Source organism: Lissotriton vulgaris, chromosome 2_1 (genome assembly GCF_964263255.1).
Source record: "Lissotriton vulgaris chromosome 2_1, aLisVul1.2, whole genome shotgun sequence".
Lineage (NCBI taxonomy): Eukaryota > Metazoa > Chordata > Amphibia > Caudata > Salamandridae > Lissotriton > Lissotriton vulgaris.
The window spans coordinates 1,047,631,786-1,047,650,525 of record NC_141687.1 but is presented as its reverse complement, the minus strand read 5'-3'; positions in this window follow the sequence as shown (position 1 = coordinate 1,047,650,525).

Sequence of the window (18,740 nt, the reverse complement as noted above, 5' to 3'; positions counted from 1 at the left end):
TGCCTGTGTTTGTGCTGACTTGAACTGCATACAGTCATTGGGGGACATGCAGGGAACATGCAGGGCTGCACAACGGCATTATACACTTGATGCAGTACTATGTAAAAGGAGAGGATGAGGGTGGCGCTACACATGGATGGCTAATACCTCCCTCCTCTAATTTCTGGTACATGTCACCCTCAGCCAGGGTATGTCATAGCACCATCATTTTACACTGACAGTCTCATTTGGTTGTGACTGTACATGTCCCATGCCATGCACTGGCATATCAGTCTCCCCAGTATGTAGTCACTGATCCATGTTTCAAGATTTCATTGTCCATGTCACTCTCTGACTACACATAGTTACGCTAGAGTGAAGGCTACCATATTAAAGTGATCTTGTAATCCAGATTTGAATGGAGAACATTAACGTAGTCTAAAGGACTCACATTTTCCCATTGTTCATATTTTCCAGACAACATGACACCTGAAGAGTGCCACACCTTCCAGGTGAGGAAGGATCGGTATTGCCACATTAAGAAGGTAGAAAAAGGGTACTGCAACATGGCACGGAGGTACCAGGAAGACCGGGCAAGCGGGAGTTGGAAGTCGGTGCCTGAGGTTGCTACGCGTGGCAGAAGGAGTGGCACACAGACCATCCCAGGCCCCTCTGGCATCAGTGGTGGGTCCCAGCGTAGACAGGCAGTGTCCCATCCCCCTACAACACCCCAAAAACAAGGGACTATGCCATCTGCACCAGCAGATCAGGTGGTGCCATTCACTGTGCAGGAAAGCAGGAAATTGATGGACAATAATGTAATGCTGGCAGAGCTAAGGAGAGAAATGGCCGAGCAGTCCAGGCACATCGGGGACCTTAAAAACACCTGGGAATCCCATAAAGACTGGCCATATTGAGCCCCATCGCTCTCTTCTCCCTTCCCCCACTGTTTTATCTTGTCTTTTAGTTAGTGTTAGGTTAGTATTTTATATGTTAGGTAGTGTAGTTGTAGTGTAGGTATAGTTAGTAATAGATTTTAAGGTCGTTTTAGATATTTAATATTATGTATTATTTGGGGAAAAAGTTTAATTTTCCTTTGGGTGGGGGTTTGATGTCTTTGTTGTATAAAAAATGCATTAAAAAAAATAAAACAAAAACATATATCTTTGTGTAGGTTGAATGTGTAATTACTATATAGATATAGCTTCGATGTCTTAGTCCTGTCACATGATGTGCTTTGAGGGTGGGAGGGGGATTGATGTCTTAGATATGTTGTTGTTTGTTTAGGATTAGTTAGGGTAAATAGTTTGGGTATTTATTCACTTTTTTCTAGTTAGTTTATCTTAGATTAGTAGTAGTAATGAGAAGTGTTAGTTTAGAATAGTTAATTTTTGTACTTGTATAATAACTTGCATGCACTTATGTCCGGGGTGATGTGGTGGTGTGTGGCTTTTTACCTTGTATGCAACTCATACCATCACTGGACAATCCGTTGAATGTGTAAGTGTGATCATGACATGTTACTTAGCAGGATGGATTGTGTCAGGATACCTTAGATGTGTGCACAGTAAAATTGCATGAATAACAGGGTGTTAGGTAGAATTTACCACATAGTCTATGGACAGTAGTTTTTAAAGTTCAACATCTGAAGTGTGACTCAAGGAGTTTCCAAGCACATTGTTGCCCATTTACAACACAACGTAGGGACATGGCATTAGGAGGATTTGGATGTTGCTACTAATGTCCATCATGGAGATGGATGGATGCACCAGGTACCATAGATTCTGTCAAACCCCTGCATATCACTTGCTCCTTGCACAGAGTCCATCTACAATACACACTTCCTGCGTAGTACAAGTGTGGCATCTTCATTCAAATGATATGTTACTGTGCATGGAGGCTCAAATTCTGGGCCATGCAGGAAGTAGTATTTTTGTGGGGCCTTTGTGAATGGCATATGGCCGAACAGTGGGCCTGATTCACAAAAGTAATCTGAGATTAAGTCATGACTTTACAATTTATGGTATTCACAAATGGCGTTTAGGAGTAGTCCAGTTAGGTATACTGATATCACTTCTCCTAAATGCCTTTTGTGAATCACTAAAGTTGTAAAGTTTTGATTTTGTCCCAGATGAAGCTTTTGGGTAGGCACACTGCTCTGCTGCACACAAGAGGGTGCTCCATGTAGTGCCAGTGTCATGGCCACTTCTCCCAGCTGTAACTTTTGGCATTGGCCTTGAAATGTTGGCACTGCTTCTGACTATAAGCTACATGCAGTGCACCACACACCCCTAGTCACATTGACCTATCCACTCACAGTGGTCACAGCATGAGAGGGTTCCTAATTTCGTAAGCATTTTTCGTCCACAGGGAGGGGCTGAATGATGCCTTGCACTGTGTTGTGAATCCCTATTGCTAACTCTACTTCACTGAGGCAGACATTGTGGTTCTAATTGTGGCTGGTAGACGTGCCCTTACGAATCTTCATCAATGTGAATATGGTGTGTACCATCATGGGATGTGACATGCTATGCGCACCATCCCAACAGGCTTTATCCACCATGTAGAGTGTAGTAGATCTGGCAAGAGATAGTTTTTAGCAATTGTAAAGGGGGACACTACTTATGGCCTGCAACAGACATTTTTGCAAACATGCCTATTTCCTTAATGGACGTGGGGCTAATTTGGGATGTTACTAGATTGTTGTATTGGAGCAATGAGGGCACAGCTAATTCTCACATACCCTGTCATCTCACTGCCTATCTGGGTCACAGTTAAACATGTACATTTCCCTTATTTCCCTTGGTGTACCTTTTGGTGAATTCATTCACCCTAAATTTAGAAGGTACCCTAAATGTGATTGATCATGGACAACACACATCTGTGTGAGTTAAATATTTTATTTACAAGTCTGTTGACATTGGTTAAGACTGGACCAGTACTTGGCCAAACAATCCCCACAATTCATCAATGCCCAGTGGAGTGCCAGTCTTAGTTCTTTCGGGGTCAAATGTTCTGAGGAAGAGGCAGAGTTCAGTCTGCAGGATGATTGCAGTGTCATTGGGAACAAGACATAATATGGCAATCCACGTCGAAATCCAAGGTGAGTGTCACAGAGTGTATGGGGGTACAGTGGAAGAGGATGTTACGGGCCATGACGCTGAGCCCAGATCCATGTAAAAACAGCCCACTTGGCATAGATGAATGCTACCGCTTTTTTCTTTGCAAAAATACAGATTCATCCACATCTTCGTCCTCTGATGTATCATGTGCCTCAAATGGGTTTGGTGGTAGATTAACTGCAGCACTGTGAGGCACTGACACATCAGGGGGTGGGGATGTAGAAGCTGCAGCAGGATTTGTCTGTGTCAACCCTTACTGCAGCAATGCAGTGATGATCAGCTACAGGGCATTGCGATTCCAGCTACATTGCGTTGATGTGTAGCCCTGACAGCCATTAGTTCTACTTGCATCTGCTCCATGTTCTCCAATTATTTGTTGCATGCGGGCCAACACCTGGCTGCCATCGCTGGAGCCACTCTAATTGGACAATTGTTCTTGTCTCTGAGTCATGACTCCAGCAATGTCAGCCATGGAATGTCGGAGGGCATTTAGCGGACTCTGGGTGTCTGTGATGTTCTTTAGGTGGTCCCGAATGGGACTCAGACCCCACTTGCACCAGATCAGCCATCTCCTGCTAGACCTCTACCGCACAGCGGTGGAATGCCAGTAGTGGGTCCTCAAGGTCCTGTGAGACAGCTGTGGTGGTAGGTGCTTGCTGCTGTGTGGTTTGTGCAGGGGTGAAATTTGCACAATGCTGCTGGATTGCCCTGCTCCTGGAGATAGGGTGCTGAGTGAGCCTTGCAGCTGTTGGAGGGTGTCAGTGTTAATGGTGGCAAATTCCTATTCTTCATCAGTGAAGAGTGTGACAGGCTGTTGTTCAGGAGGTGATGTTTCTCCTCTGCAATAGGAAGGGGAGATGCATTTTAACTGTGTGTTTCATGTATGAACATGCATTGGATGAGTTTTCATGCAGACTGCATTACAATGTCCATTGTGACAGTTTTGGAGGAGACAAATATTTTTTGCCAGATAGTGATTATTGGTACAACATCACAGATGTCACGTTGTAGTTGTACATTGTCATCTCACAGTTTACAGCTATGACACATGCGAATGGCTAATTTCTACACACAAGTGGCACCCGTTGTGTCCTCTGTTAAGTTGTGAAAGTGATGCAGTTTGTCCCACGTTGTAGGCAATGCTGAGTAGCTCAGATATATGTGTGTGCGCGCACTGCATTGTGGTAGAGTTGCCCCAGCAGCTTTGGTATTGCTGCCTCTTATCCCTTTTAGGCAGTGGGCCTTTCAATAATTTCCTTTTACAATGGGGAGATGTTGCAAGCTGGGGTAAATATGGGTCTTAGTCAGAGTTGGGACACTTGTGCATTGTTTGTCAGCTGAAGTCTGGTTTATATCAGGGGCTGTATGTACACGAGGAAGTGTCAGAGTGTGACCTGCTCCTTTAAGGATGAAGTCCAAACTCAGGCACTTCAGTGACATGGCCTGCACTATGTTTATATGTTGGAGAGGTAGGCATGCTATTCATCATGCACTGTCATTTGCTTTGTCACTGTGGCCCACAGACAAGCTTCTTTGTTAATTACTGCACATGTGCATGGGTTTGGTGCGAGAATAGTCATGTGTGAGGAGGGCCCCCTATATGCACCTTTGCAACAAAGGACTACTTACTGTTCCTATGTGGGCTGCACAATGCAGTGCATATGTGCCTCCAGCTAGCTTAGGCCATTGTGTTTTCTCTTGTGTGCATGTTGTCCGTCAAGACTTTTCTTGCATGCATTGCTTATTGCCCTCCTGCCCTTACCATTTGTGAGTATGGTGCAGGTTGAGTTTCCATTGTTTATGCTGGCTGCAAAGACAGTGTCAACACCCATTACACTCAAAGTTGACCCAACGTGTGGAGTATGAGTGGGCCTGGATTTGATGGATGTGGCTTGACTAAGTCATATTAGTGGTGATCAGGCCCTGTCTCCGCCCCCCTCCCAATAGATGCCAATGGCAGGGTGATATGTGTTTGTTTTATTGCCATGCAGATGGTCACATGGATGATACATGCTGTAATGGTTCAGAATATTGGCTTCTGGGCTTTGCGTGTGGATGATAAGGACCATGAGTGCATTTTTTTTTACTGACAGAGTTGACTTACTAAACTGATAAGTTTACATGCGCAAAATTGAGTCATGGGCAAATCACATGAGGACTGGTGCGGAATTCAGTTTTCTGTATGGCAGATGTGTACACTTGCTAGTGGAGGAATGCTATTTGACCTAAGGGGTGCTGGGGCCATTTAGCTACTTGTCATTATTTGGTGCTACTTTGCTATCCTTGCTTTTTGTTATACTTGCGTTGTCATACATCTATTCAGGGACATTGTAGTCCTGTGAGTATGGCACACAGACAAGTTATGTAGTACATATTTGGGTGACACATTCCTGAAATGCATTGTCCATGCACTGTAGTGTTGAAGGCATATCCCCCCTGCTCATTGTATTACATCACATTTTGACTCAAGTCTGCTGATTGTTTGCATTGTGGGATATGCACCTCTTAGGCAGTGAGCTACATGAATACATTGTTGTGACAATGCATGTGTTTATGGTATTCAGAATCACTAGCAGCTTTCTCACTTGGTGTACACAGGACTGCATCTCCTGTACGAGCAAGTGGGAACATTAACTGGAGATGCGGCAGGATGTCTACATGGCCCCCTTGTCTCAACACCACACATATACGACTGGTCTGCACCAGCCTGCATTTCTCTGACACAAAAATGAGGATGCAGTGTGTACGTGACTGATCATGTGCATGAGTGGGCATGCCACCAGCAATGTCAGCACACATGCACCATTGTGCCCATGTGTCTGGGTCGTGTGCAAGGCTGTGTATGTGCAGTAGTGTCATCCTTGATGCACATGCAAAATCTTGCACACAACTCAGACAAATGGGAACATGCATGTGTGTGGTGTTGAGGCAAGGTGCCATTTAGGCACCCTGCAGCATCTCCAATCTATGTGGCCCTTTGCTCTTTCATGTATCCCATATTTTGTGGTCTGATATGATACGCGGACTATATGTGCTAGACTTTTATGTGCACATTTCCAGGTCTGTGAGTCCACCAATATGTGTGTTGCAATGTATTGGGTGAGTAGGGTGATATGTGTCCATGACCCCAGGGCCTAGGGTATCCGGGACATGATCCACAGTCATTGTAGGTGTGCACTGCAATATATTTAATTGTGCATGGGTACCATTAGTCCCATCTCCCCCAGTCCCTGGTTGTTACTCACCTGGTTGGTGTTGTGTCTGGTCATGTTGAGCAGTATCCTGTCCCGGAACTCCAACCACTGTCTGCTTGCTGATGACTTGGGACCCTGTTCCGCTGACAAAAAAAAATAGATGTTGGTTTTCTGTCACAACCGCAGTCAGGACTGGTTTTGCTGCAGACTGAATAGGATATTCCTCTTCCTCTTCTCCTTGCTCTTCCCCTGGGTTTCTGGCTGGTCCTCCTGGGTGTTTGGGGGTTGTTGTTGGCTTCTGTACTGGGTCCAGCTTCCTCCATAGTTCTTCTCAATTGTTTCTTTTTATTTGTGTTTTGGCTGCCGCCTAAAGTGAAAATAGGTGCACTGATGCTAATTAGCGTGCCGTTCCTAGCCTTTAATTGGCCCATCGCCACTTTTTTCACATTAGGGTGATAATCTTATCGCCGGAAATTTCACCCGGTAGGGGAAACTATTGCCTATTAGCAGGGTGTTGTGAATACGCCACTAACACGGCAATCTTTTTCCGCGGTACACGGCGATAAGAAAACACATGCTAACTGAGGTTAGTGATAGTTTTCGACATTTGTTGAGAATATCCTCCAAAGTCTTTAGAAATGTGCTTGTTGGTATAATTTTCTTCAATTTTCTTTCTTTCATGTTTGAAACGGTTAATAAATAAAAGGGTCTCAGCCATACACACTGCTTACACTGCACAAACAGTAACTGGCTTGGGCAGTAGAAGCCACAAAAGAGGAGGATACTCCATGTTTGCTGCCTATTGCTTGGCCAACAAACAGTTTCCCTCCTGTCGTTCAGTAGATTGACAAAGTAGTGTGAAAGGCGAAGGCTGCAAAGGTTCGCTACCCATCCTGCTGTAGTTTCAGATGTCACACAATAACAGTAAGGACTGAAGTCTGAATGGCTTCTGTCAATAGTGTTAAGCATTCTCTGTGCATTACAAAGTTAGTGTAAGCCTCAGTCAGTGATGACTTCTTGAAATATTTCAGCAGTTTATTAAATTCTGCAGTTGAAGGTCCTGTAGCATTATAGTTCTGGGTGTGAAGGTATTGTGGTAAATCTCCAGTGTAATGGAGGAATAGGCTGATGGCAGCAGCATTAATGTGCTTCATGTGTGCTCACAACTAGAGAAAAAGGACGGGGCAGATTTACAAGCCCCTTGGTTTGCCAGTACGTCACTTTTTGTGACGCACCGGCAGCGCAATTCTTTGCCCCATATTTACAAGGACAGGAAAAGCCACCAAGTGTGGCTTTTCCTGTCCTTGCAAATACTGCCCCTTTACACGCAGCACTTTGCATGAAAGGGGCGTTCCATGGGTGTTACTGTCGGTTTTCCCACACAGCACCCATGGAACCAGACACATTTCCAGATTTACGAGCATTCGTAAACCTGGAAATGTGTCAGTATGCTACGCCACCCTAGGGGTGGCATACCAAGGTGTTTTTTTCCTCTTTCAATGCGTGATGCATTCTACAAGATGCATTGAAAAAGGAAAATGCCTGCAGGCATCCTTGCACCATGGTGCAAGGATGCCTGTGCTGGCACATTTCAGCTGTTTGTGCACTAGTGCAGGGGAGAGTACAGGAATGCAACATATTGATGTAAATATGTACCATTGCATTGCTTTGAAAGTCCTGCAGCGTGATGCAGCCAAAGGGTTCGCGGTGCCATGCTGCGCCACTTTCCTGTAAATTTGCCCCCTGGTGTGGGGTGCAGTGATCTGATGATTACAGCATGAATCTGCAACAAGTATCACAACTGTGCATACAAATAAAAGATAACAAAACTGAAAGGACTACTATTCCTCTTACATTTTACCACATCACCAATACAAGTTAAAAACAACTTCAGAAATTAATTTTCCCATAGTTCCATGGGCTGATACTAAAACGTGAGAAACGTTTAAAAAGAGCTCACCTAAAATAGCCAATGACTGACAAGGTCTGATGAATGGCCGTTTCTGTGTGTTTCATGATGTGTGTTGTGTGTTATGTGTTGTGCTGACATAAAGTTTGTCGGGCCGTTTGCACTGTCTGTGGCCAAAACTAAAGAAGTAGTAAGTTTGCACTAATAGAAGTACCACTATGAGTGAGTGTAAATGTATTGTTGTTTGCAATTCACTAACATTGTCAGCAGTATGTCTGGAAAGCTACACCAATTGCTTAGTTTCATGTGAACTACTAGAAATGCCATGTGGCATTTTTACATGCTACTTTTTTCACAATTAATTTTGTAGGGACATTACAATTTCTTGTAGGCAAAGACAATTCTGCCATGCAATTGTATATTTTTTCTTTTTGTCTTTTTTACTCCACTGGGAATCATTTGTACCCATAGGGAAACTCCATCCCCTAAATCCCCTTGCAGGTGTTGTTTTCCCCTTCCTACCCTGGAAAGGAATGTGTTTACTTCAGCCACCCTTTTGCTGGACTACATTTGATACCATTTCCATACCCACAAACTCACAAGTTTGTAGTCATTCGCATACAAGAAAAAAAAGCACAGATTGTTCCAATCACCACCCCTTGCTTGAGGCTTAACTGCATAACTGTATACAAAGGTGATGTGCAATTGCACAGTAGTAAATACATTTATACTTAGAGCCCATTTGTTGGCAACTGATGCGCCATGTTTGGAGTTGGAATCTATGTTTATGGCCAAAAATGGCTTCGTAAGTCGAGTTCACTGTCTTCCATCAGGATCCAATGAAAAACCTATTTAGATGTCCAAGCAAAGCACACTAAATGAATAATTGCTACCCACAACCATTGGTGAGATTTTTTAATTAATCTGAAATCTGGCCTTGACAGTCAGGAGCATCAGGAATTGTGCTGTGCTTCTAAGGGTGGCTCCAACAGAAATTCCTAAACACTGAGGTGTATACAGAAAAGGCATATTGGAATGTTTTGTTGCAAGGTGGGTATTGTTTGCTGGATATTGCGCAATGGAGAAGAAGATCACAGATAGCACAGATAGCACAGATAGCACAGAGTGACTGCAGGCTGTAGCTTTGCTAGGGGGCACCAGTAGTGCACATGTACTCATTAGAGAAATCGCAACTGTAAAGGCAGAGTTATTCTACTTCAATGCCAGCTTCTGAGTATTCATTGAAATATACAGAGTGCATGAAAATACACTAAGTCTGCATGTTTATGTCATTTACTTTACTATGGCTACCTATAGACTGCCCTACACTTTCTAATGTTATAAACCTGCGCTGATTGATTTGCAAATAGTTCCAGAACTGAAGGGACATGGCCGATGTCCGGTGGAGCTGTACACCGCCGCTGCCATCACCTACCCAGCCGGACATTGGGTACAGTGCCCCTCATCACTCTGTTATTCCTCCATTCTTCCCTGCCTTCTTGTGAATTCCGGTGGGTCTGCCGGCTGCCTATCCGCCTTGCTGCAGCTGATACCTGACTCTGCAATCCCGTCGATCTACACTTGCCTTCCCAGACCTTTCTTGCAAATTCCGCTTTGGGGCTGTAGTTGACTCGTGTGGATTTTGCTACCCTAACGAAGTTTCCTGGAGAGTGCCGTGACGCAGAAGCCCGTCTTTCCGAGCTTTTTGACCCTTTGGCAGTGTTGCGCCCTCCTGACCCCACAACTGCTATTCTCTTACGGATCCGAGCCTGCGCTGACTTCTCCCCTTACTTTCGATGCCCGGCGAGGGATCAATGACACCCTGCTGTTCCTCCTTCACAATTTGGTGACTTTGCCTTCCCATTCAGCCTTGTTCCTGGGGTAGGTCTTCTCTCTGACTTTTCAGGCAGTTCAGGTTTGCACGCATTGCCCGCAATTTTGTTGTGAGGTGTTTACTTCCATAACCTGGACCCTCCATCTTGCGGCTGCAACTGACACTTGGCCTGATCCTCACTATTAGTAAGAGCTTTCCTTCCGCGTTTTGACCTTCTTCCTCAGCAGTGCAACGGGGTAAGGGTGACCCGCCTCAGACTGGGTGATCTCAGGAATCACCACTGGTTTTGTCAACTTCTGACCTTTATGGTGTTCCCTGCCACAACTTTACCCCTTGGCCTGCTCCTTTGGTCTTGTTTTACACATCTTTTAACAGAACCAGCAACCAATGTAGCTGTAATTTTAGGTAACATTTTCTTTGGGAACCCCTACGGACCCAAGCCCACAGCACCTAAGTGCAACACAACCTGAATACCTGGCTGAACAATGGCAAGAATTTCCTGATTTGTAAATATGTAATATATAATTGTCCAAGCCTAATCGCTGTTAAAATGTAATCTTGAGTGAATTTGCAATTTGTATATATATAACTCTAACCACTACTATATGTAGTATACCTTTGTACTTACTACCACTCCTATGTGATCTTAGAGTTTATCTGTTTGTATCTATTCCCTGAGTGACTTTACAACTTGTACATTTGCAATTTTTTCTGTTTGTATCTCTTATGTAACTCATGTAATCCAAAATCATTATGTAACGCAACTGGATCTTTTGTAAAGCGCTCTGACACCTTCGGGTAATGTTCGCGCCATATAAAATAGCATAAAATAAAATAAATACACTGTTGATGATAAAACACACATACATGCATGGAAATGAAATGGACCAGTGGTACTGGTCGCAGTTCATAACATTTACAACTTTCAAAAGGTTCAACCTAAATGTAAATGTTACTTAGAATTTAGATCAGCTTGGCACAACTAGCACAATGACAGTAAAAACAGCAGACTTTGTAATTGTAAAGGGTGGTCAATTTTACACCTCGTATGCTGCTGCCAAGTGGTGAAGGTAGAAAGTCAAAGCGGGTTATTCATACAGGTAAACTTATATGTCTAATTTTTGAGTAACTTTAATGTTATTGACTATTCACCATTTAGTAGTGTAAAATGAATCAATATTGTAGACTTGCATGGCGCACTCCCTAATTTAAGGGGGTGGAGCCTAATTTACCTGTGTAAACATACTTCTTGTAACTTTTCATTTGTATGCAAAGGTCTCCTTCACAGAGGAGTAGGTATCCTTACTGTAAAGAATAAGAAACAGTTCAATTGTTTATTAAAAGTTTTAAAAATTTAAGAATATTTTATGGAGAATGTTCATGTACATGTATTTCAAATATGTATTTTATAATGAATTGTATTGTAGAACAAAATAGCAATGCTACGGCAGTAATAAACTTAGGGGCCCATTTGGATGTCATGCAGAAAACCACCCACAGCCATGGAAGCGGAAAACAACCGTCCGCCGAGACCGTGGATAAACTGGTGGTCAAATTAGGATCAACCACCAAAAAAGACCAACCACAGTGGTAGCGGGCAAATAAAAAACGCCTGTTGTGGACAATGATGTCCAAAGTATGGCCGCGGCGGTCGGAAATGCAGCAGAAAATCTACAATCCACCGCAAGCATAGCGGAGACACCACACAAGAAATTAGGATATCCCCAATGGCCCGGTTCGCTGTTTCCGACCGCCGCAGTCGCACACTGGAGTGAATGGGAGAGGCAGCAGAAGAGCTGCAGCATGGCCACCGCAGCGGGCGATCCATACAAAACATGGTGGACCATGCAAAAACACCACAACAATGCCAAACATTCCACAAATCAAAGTAGCCATGCCACCCAAATACACAAAGCACATCCCAATGAAACAAATAAATTCCAAACAGAAACATACAATTCCCAGCCAACACCCACAACACACCTAACAGCAAAACCCCATTTGGACATAACCACATAGCTGAGTATAAAGCCAGCCCCTTCACTGACCAAAATCCTTTGCAACACTCCAGAAGAGAAGGGCATCAACCAGATCTGAGAGGAGAGGCAAAAGAACACAGCACACTCAACACCACCACCACCACCACCACCACCTCCTTCAGACCAGCACCAACAATCCCCCAGCACAGATCACACCTCACACACCAACACCACACCCACCACCAACATCCCTGCACCCACAAACACTGTGCACACCATACATCATGTCCACCCAAAAAATGCCAAAATTCACAGACAGTGAGTTGGCAGTCATGGTAAATGAGATAGTAAGAGTGGAACCACAACTGGTTGGTAGCCTGGTCCAACAGACACCATTATCCACAAGGTCTCAAATGTGGGAAAGGATAGTACAAAGGGGCAATGCAGTAGGAACCACCCCACGAACCAAGAAGTAGATCATGAAGCGGTGGCATGATCTGAAGAGGGTTGTCAAAGAGAGGAGGAGCAAGAACTGGGAGATGACTAACCGGACTGGCAGTGGGCCTTTCATCCCACCGGAAACATTCACACCATGGGAGGAAAAGATGCTTGCCATACTGCATCCTGAGAGTCTCACAGGAGTATCCGGGGGACAGGAGGCTAGTAAGTACAAACAAATGTTAACAAACACACCGATATGCACTGTCTTGCACATCCAAAAACCCACACCACCCAAGACAAATCCCATCAATCTGCACCATCCACCCACAAATACCTGTCTCAGAGATCCAACCTTCACTTACTCCCAATTACCCTAAACGTAGCAAGCAATATTACCATTGGAGCATGAGCAGAGGCAGCCTGCACTACTACTCCCACCATGCCCCCTGTCCCACGCCCCAGCAGGATGGAGCACTCCCCCACACAGAAGCACTTGGAAGCCATTGCCTTGTTCACCTTCACCTAACAGGTAAGTAGCCCTCTTGCCTGGAAGGGTGTTTGGGGGAGGGAGGCCTGGACTACTAGTCCCACCATGCCCCCTGGCCCCCAGCCTACCAAGATGGAGCCCTCCCCCATACCACCCAGAAGCAGTTGGAAGCCATTGTATTGTTCACCTTCACCTAACAGGTAGGTAGCCATCTTGGTTGGGAGGCCTGTTTGGGGGAGGGAGGCCTGTAGCACTACTTCCACCATGCCGCCTGTCTCACACCCCTGCAGGATGGAGCACTCCCCCACCCAGGAGCAGTTGGAAGCCATTGTATCACCACAAACAAACTCACAGTTAGGCAGGCATCTTCCCTGGGAGGGATGTTTGGGGGAGGGAGGCCTGCATAACTACTCCCACCATGCCCCCTGTCCCACACCTGTGCAGGATGGAGCACTCCCCCACCCAGGAGCAGCTGGAAGCCATTGTATCACCACAAACAAACTCACAGGTAGATAGGCATCTTCCCTGGGAGGGCTGTTTGGGGAAGGGAGGCCTGTACCACTAATCCAACCATGCCCCCTGTCCCACAGCCTACATGATGGATCACTCCCACTAAACCACCCAGAAGCAGTCTGTACGTGCACCCACTCATTTGTCACTAATGAAATGGTGCCATATGGCAACCTCAGCACTCTCATTGCCCAAATATGCACACTGACCCGCTTGACACGCACAGTGTGCACACAGGTAAGCAAAGGGACACACACCAATGCACATGCACAAGGAAGACTGGGCACAACCATGCACAGCACACACTGATGAGTGTATTGCCATGTGGCCCAATCAGCAAGGATCATTTACATTTTTAGAAAGCATTTGTGGGCTTATAAATCTAAATATGTACATGACAGGACAAAGTCATGCAGCACAATACCATGCACAGTCCATGGCTAGATGTGACGTCTATCAGGTCAAACAAATCAACAAGGAGAGAACAATGAAAAGATGTTGTGCTTGTCCCTACAAGCTAACAGGTCGCTGTGAACATGATCACAGCACAATTTGCATGGTATGCATTGATACCTCACAACATGTACGTACCACTGCAACATGTTAGGAGGCACAGTAGTGCACATAGAAAATGATGTGAAGATCAGTCAATTGTGTAGTGTACAGAAACTGGATGACACCTAGCTAACAGAATTGTTGCGGAGTGCACAACACTGACCATTCCCCATCTAATCCACAGGTGACCAAGAACTCACTGCTGAGGACAACACCAATGGCTAGCAGAGCCAGTCTCCACCCCCGGTACATGGACTCTCAGATGTAGACTCCCAGGATTTTCAGGACGATGAGCTTGAGGCTGGCCCATCTGGTGTGCCAGGGAGCAACAGGTCCCAGGACCCCATCCTCCCCACCACCACGTCTGCTGCAACACCAACTGCACAGCATACCCCTGCTGTTACGGCCTGTGTTTCCACCACCACCACCACCAGTGTCACCTGCAGCACCCTCCCTGTCCCAGGTTTTGACCACCCCACACCAACAACTGTGGACGGCAGGGTGAGTGTGCAGGGACCCACAGTGGTGAGGTTCCAGGTCTGTGGTAGCAGGGCAGGTGGGAGGGCCAGGGTCGCCCCTAGACATCAGGAGGCTGGGACCCCATCCCTGGAACACTTCATCAGAGTCATTAGGGCATACAAACAGGTCCAGGGACAAAGTGGTCGGTCAGATGAACTATTATGCAAGCTCATCCTGCTGATGAGGTCCATGAACACTCGCATTGGACAAATGGTGGACCTCATGGGCCAGCAAGTGGTGTTACTGAGGGACAGTCCTGTGTCCCAACCAACACCTCCTCCCCACTCTGTTGTGCCACAGGATGACAGTTCACCATCCTCCTCTGCGACCACAGAGAGAGGTGAGTCCTCAGACCCCGCTGGTACCACAGCAGGCCCCCCCAGCCAAGCAACCAAGGGGCCTTCCGAAAAAGAGCCTGGGAGTCTCTGGCGGCAAAGCACCAGCCAAACGCCAATCACGGAGCCAGCCCTGATGGCAACCCTCTTACCCACTGCATTGACTGTTTAGACTGTCCTTCCCCACACTGCCTTGTGAATGGCACCTGTCCTTTGGACTGGGTCGTCACATCAATGTGGTGTCTAATCTTTCATCTCATTTACCATGACTGTCAACTCACTGCTCCATCCCCATCTCTATGTATATCTGCCAACCCCCTCACATGTCAACTTTGTAAATAAAATACCTTACACACTATTTTTGTGTCAGCTTTGTCTTTAGTGCAAGATGTACAGTCTTCAAAATGTCCATAATGTATCAGAAGTATGTACAGTATGTAGGCATGGATGATTTTAAGGCACCTAGGGAAACACAACAGAACAACATTCACTGGTGTGAGTGTGACATCACAGACATTACACTACACCAACCATCTACATAAACCAACATGCAGATAAAACAATGGGCAACAAGTGTCAACAAACACGTGCCGTATGCGTTCACAGATGACATGTTACTGTCAAATATCCACACACAGGTGACTTTACATCTGGCTGTCTATACCATTCGCACATAGACCTTCACAACAGCAGCAATCTCATCAGACAATGTACATGTTGTACTTCGTCACCCACCTTCAAGTGAAGTAGCAGGTGATGAGCTGTTGACAAATGTCACCACCTTCCTCCTCTCCACTGTCCTCATCACTGGACTCAGGTTCTTATGCAGGCAGGGGCCTTGGGTCCTCATCATCATCATCAGGAGCAGGGAAATCTCCTTGCGAATGGCCAGGTTGTGGAGCATTCAGCATGCCACTATGATCTTACACCCCTTCCCAGGCGAGTATGCCAGTGCACCTCCGGTTTTGTCAAGGCAGCAGAAACGTGACTTGAGCACACCAAAAGTACGCTCCACCACACGACGTGTCCTGCCATGGGCCTCATTGTATCGGATATCAGCCGGGGTCCTGGGATTCCGCAGTGGGCTCAGCAGCCATGGACGGCTGGGATATGCAGAGTCACCCAGGAATGACAAATACATATTGCAATGTAGCACAGGCAGAGAGCAGCAGGTTATACACCCAGCACGCTATACGACTAGGCATACTCACCCATAATCCATGCAAGTTTGGGACGCGGATTAGCCATCAGTCGGGGCACAATGCTGTTCCTCACGGCATAGGGGTCATGGCCTGAGCCGGGGAATCTGGCAAACACATGCAAGATGGTAATATCTGCCAGGCACACCACCTGCTCATTGATGTAGTGATAACGTTTTCTATTACAAAAAATGTGTTCACTTGCCTATGGTGGCACAAGACCAACATGTGTGCAATCTATGGCACCAATAACATGGGGGATGTGCTCAAGGGGATAGAAGTCTCCCTTCACAGCTGCCAATTCAGCACCCCTGGGAAAATGTATATATCTGTCCTTGTAGATCATCATGGCGGACAGAACATCCCGCAGCACCATGCTGAACATGGGTTGAGACATCCCACCAGCGCAGGCCACAGTCTCCTGGAACGATCCAGTGGAAAAAAAATGGAGGGCTGCCATCACTTTATAAGTTGGTGTGAAAGCTGTTGGATATGTCTGACGAGGTTGCAGGTGGGGCTCCAAAAGATCACAAAGGGTTTTCAGTGTGGCTCTATCTAGACGGAATTTGCGAATGATCACCACATCCTCCATGTCCTCCATCAGTGTCAAGTGACGTATCAGATTAGGCCTCCTCCTAGTTGAGATGTAAGTGTACACATCTCAAAGACATCCATCATGAGATGGCCACAGCATATCCCATTCAGGATGACACAGAAAAAACAAAGACAGCCTTGATAAATGAGTGACACACCAGGTTACATGAGTGGACGATTAAGCCACACAGAGGTCACACCTCTCTATTTACAATACACAAGTGCCTCAAACACCACATAGGTCAATGTGAATGCACATATTTTTATGGCCACATTTCACATGTGCATGCCTGGGAGCGTGGCATCCAGCCAATGTGCGACAAATCAACACCACTGTCTCATACTCATCTGCTATACCTGTCACAACTCAATGCATCATTCAAACTTGGCACACATCCACAACACAATTACCACAGTTGGCGGGAAACTGACAATTGCGTGTATGAGCAGACAGAAAAGCACAAGTAAGTAACTACATCATACAGTGAGACAAGTCTTGCCGAGGTCATCACTGCCCCACAACACATTGATATGTGTACACATTGTAGAGTCCACTACAACACTGTCCTGCCTCATCAACCATGCAATGCATTTGTGACATGTTAGGGACTACAGACCAATGTACGTCAAACATGCACAACCATGGAACATCTAGGCACCTGTGGAGTCATTAGAACATTGGCATTGTGTGCACATAGATATGCCCTTCATCATGTGGCCACTATGCACTGTTAAAGTGTTCCCGATAGACATTGCCATTGTATGTGCCCCAAATCATGGTAGCTACAGCCTGTCCACGGCGGTGTGTCACCAGAACCCCCCCTGATACAGGTGCGGTTGTCATTGGCATGGAGACATGCCTAAATGGTGGTTGGCATGCTCTGTCACCCAAATTGCGGTGCCTCATGTCATTGTATGTGACCCAAATCGTGGTAGCTACCGCCTGTCTACAGCGGTGTGTCACCTGCATCCCCTTTGACACAGGTGCGGTAGTCATTGGCATAGAGACCTGCCCAAATGGCGGTTTGCATGCTCCGCCGCCCAAATCGCGGAGCCTCATGTCATTGTATGTGCCCCATATCACGGTAGCTACCACCTGGCCACGGCGGTGTGTCACCAGCACCCCTCGACACAGGTGCAGTAGTCATTGGCATGGAGACATGCCCAAATGGCAGTTGGCATGCTCTGCCGCCCAACTCGAAGTGCCTCATGCCATTGCATGAGCCCCAAATCGCAGTAGCGCACCCCGGGCCCCTGCGGTGCATCATCGCCATGGAGCATGCACTAGTGCCAATGGGAACAATGATTGATGGCATGATGTAATTTTGAAAATCGCGGTAGGTGTGCTCCGCCACAGCGGAGGTGGTCATTGGATGGTTTTGAATGAGGTAGACCTGGACAACCAATTGTTGCATCTTGGCTCCTTTGAAAAGACCCCAGGGGGCTCTATATGTGTAGGAGTGCACCTTACTTTTACACTGCTCACAGAGCCTGCTGCCAGATACCTCTGTCCTGCTGCTGCTGTCTCCAGGGACTGCTGCCTGAAACCCCTCATCTGCTGCTGCCTCCAGGGACTGCTGTCTCTGACCCCTCACCACCCAATTTCACCACAGGTGTTCCATGTCCACAGGGATGCGAAGGACAGAGAAGATCTGTGCCAGTCCATTCACAAGCGAGGATCTGAAGGTCCTGGTGGACGGGGTGCTTGCACAGTACCCAAGGCTGTATGGTGCCCCAAATGTCGTGGTAAGTCATCAGAGGCGAAGGTGTAGGGCGGGGGGCACACATGTAGTTGGACTGTTGCAGTATATGACTAAGGGTGTGGGGTTGTGTCATGCACTGACAAGCATTCTGTCTCCAGAGGGAAGGAGTGTGTGTCCCAACATAACAGGTTTCCCTGCCTGCAGTTGTAAGTCTGAGTGAAATGTGTTGCATTGTCAGCTATACAGTGACACAGTATGTTGGCCATGCATGTGCCAGGACAGACAGTGATTGCTTGGCTGAATGGCTATGTGTGCCCCTGTTGTCCATCTCAGTGTGAGCCCAGATGCTCTTAACAGTGCCCGCCCACCGAGACGAGATC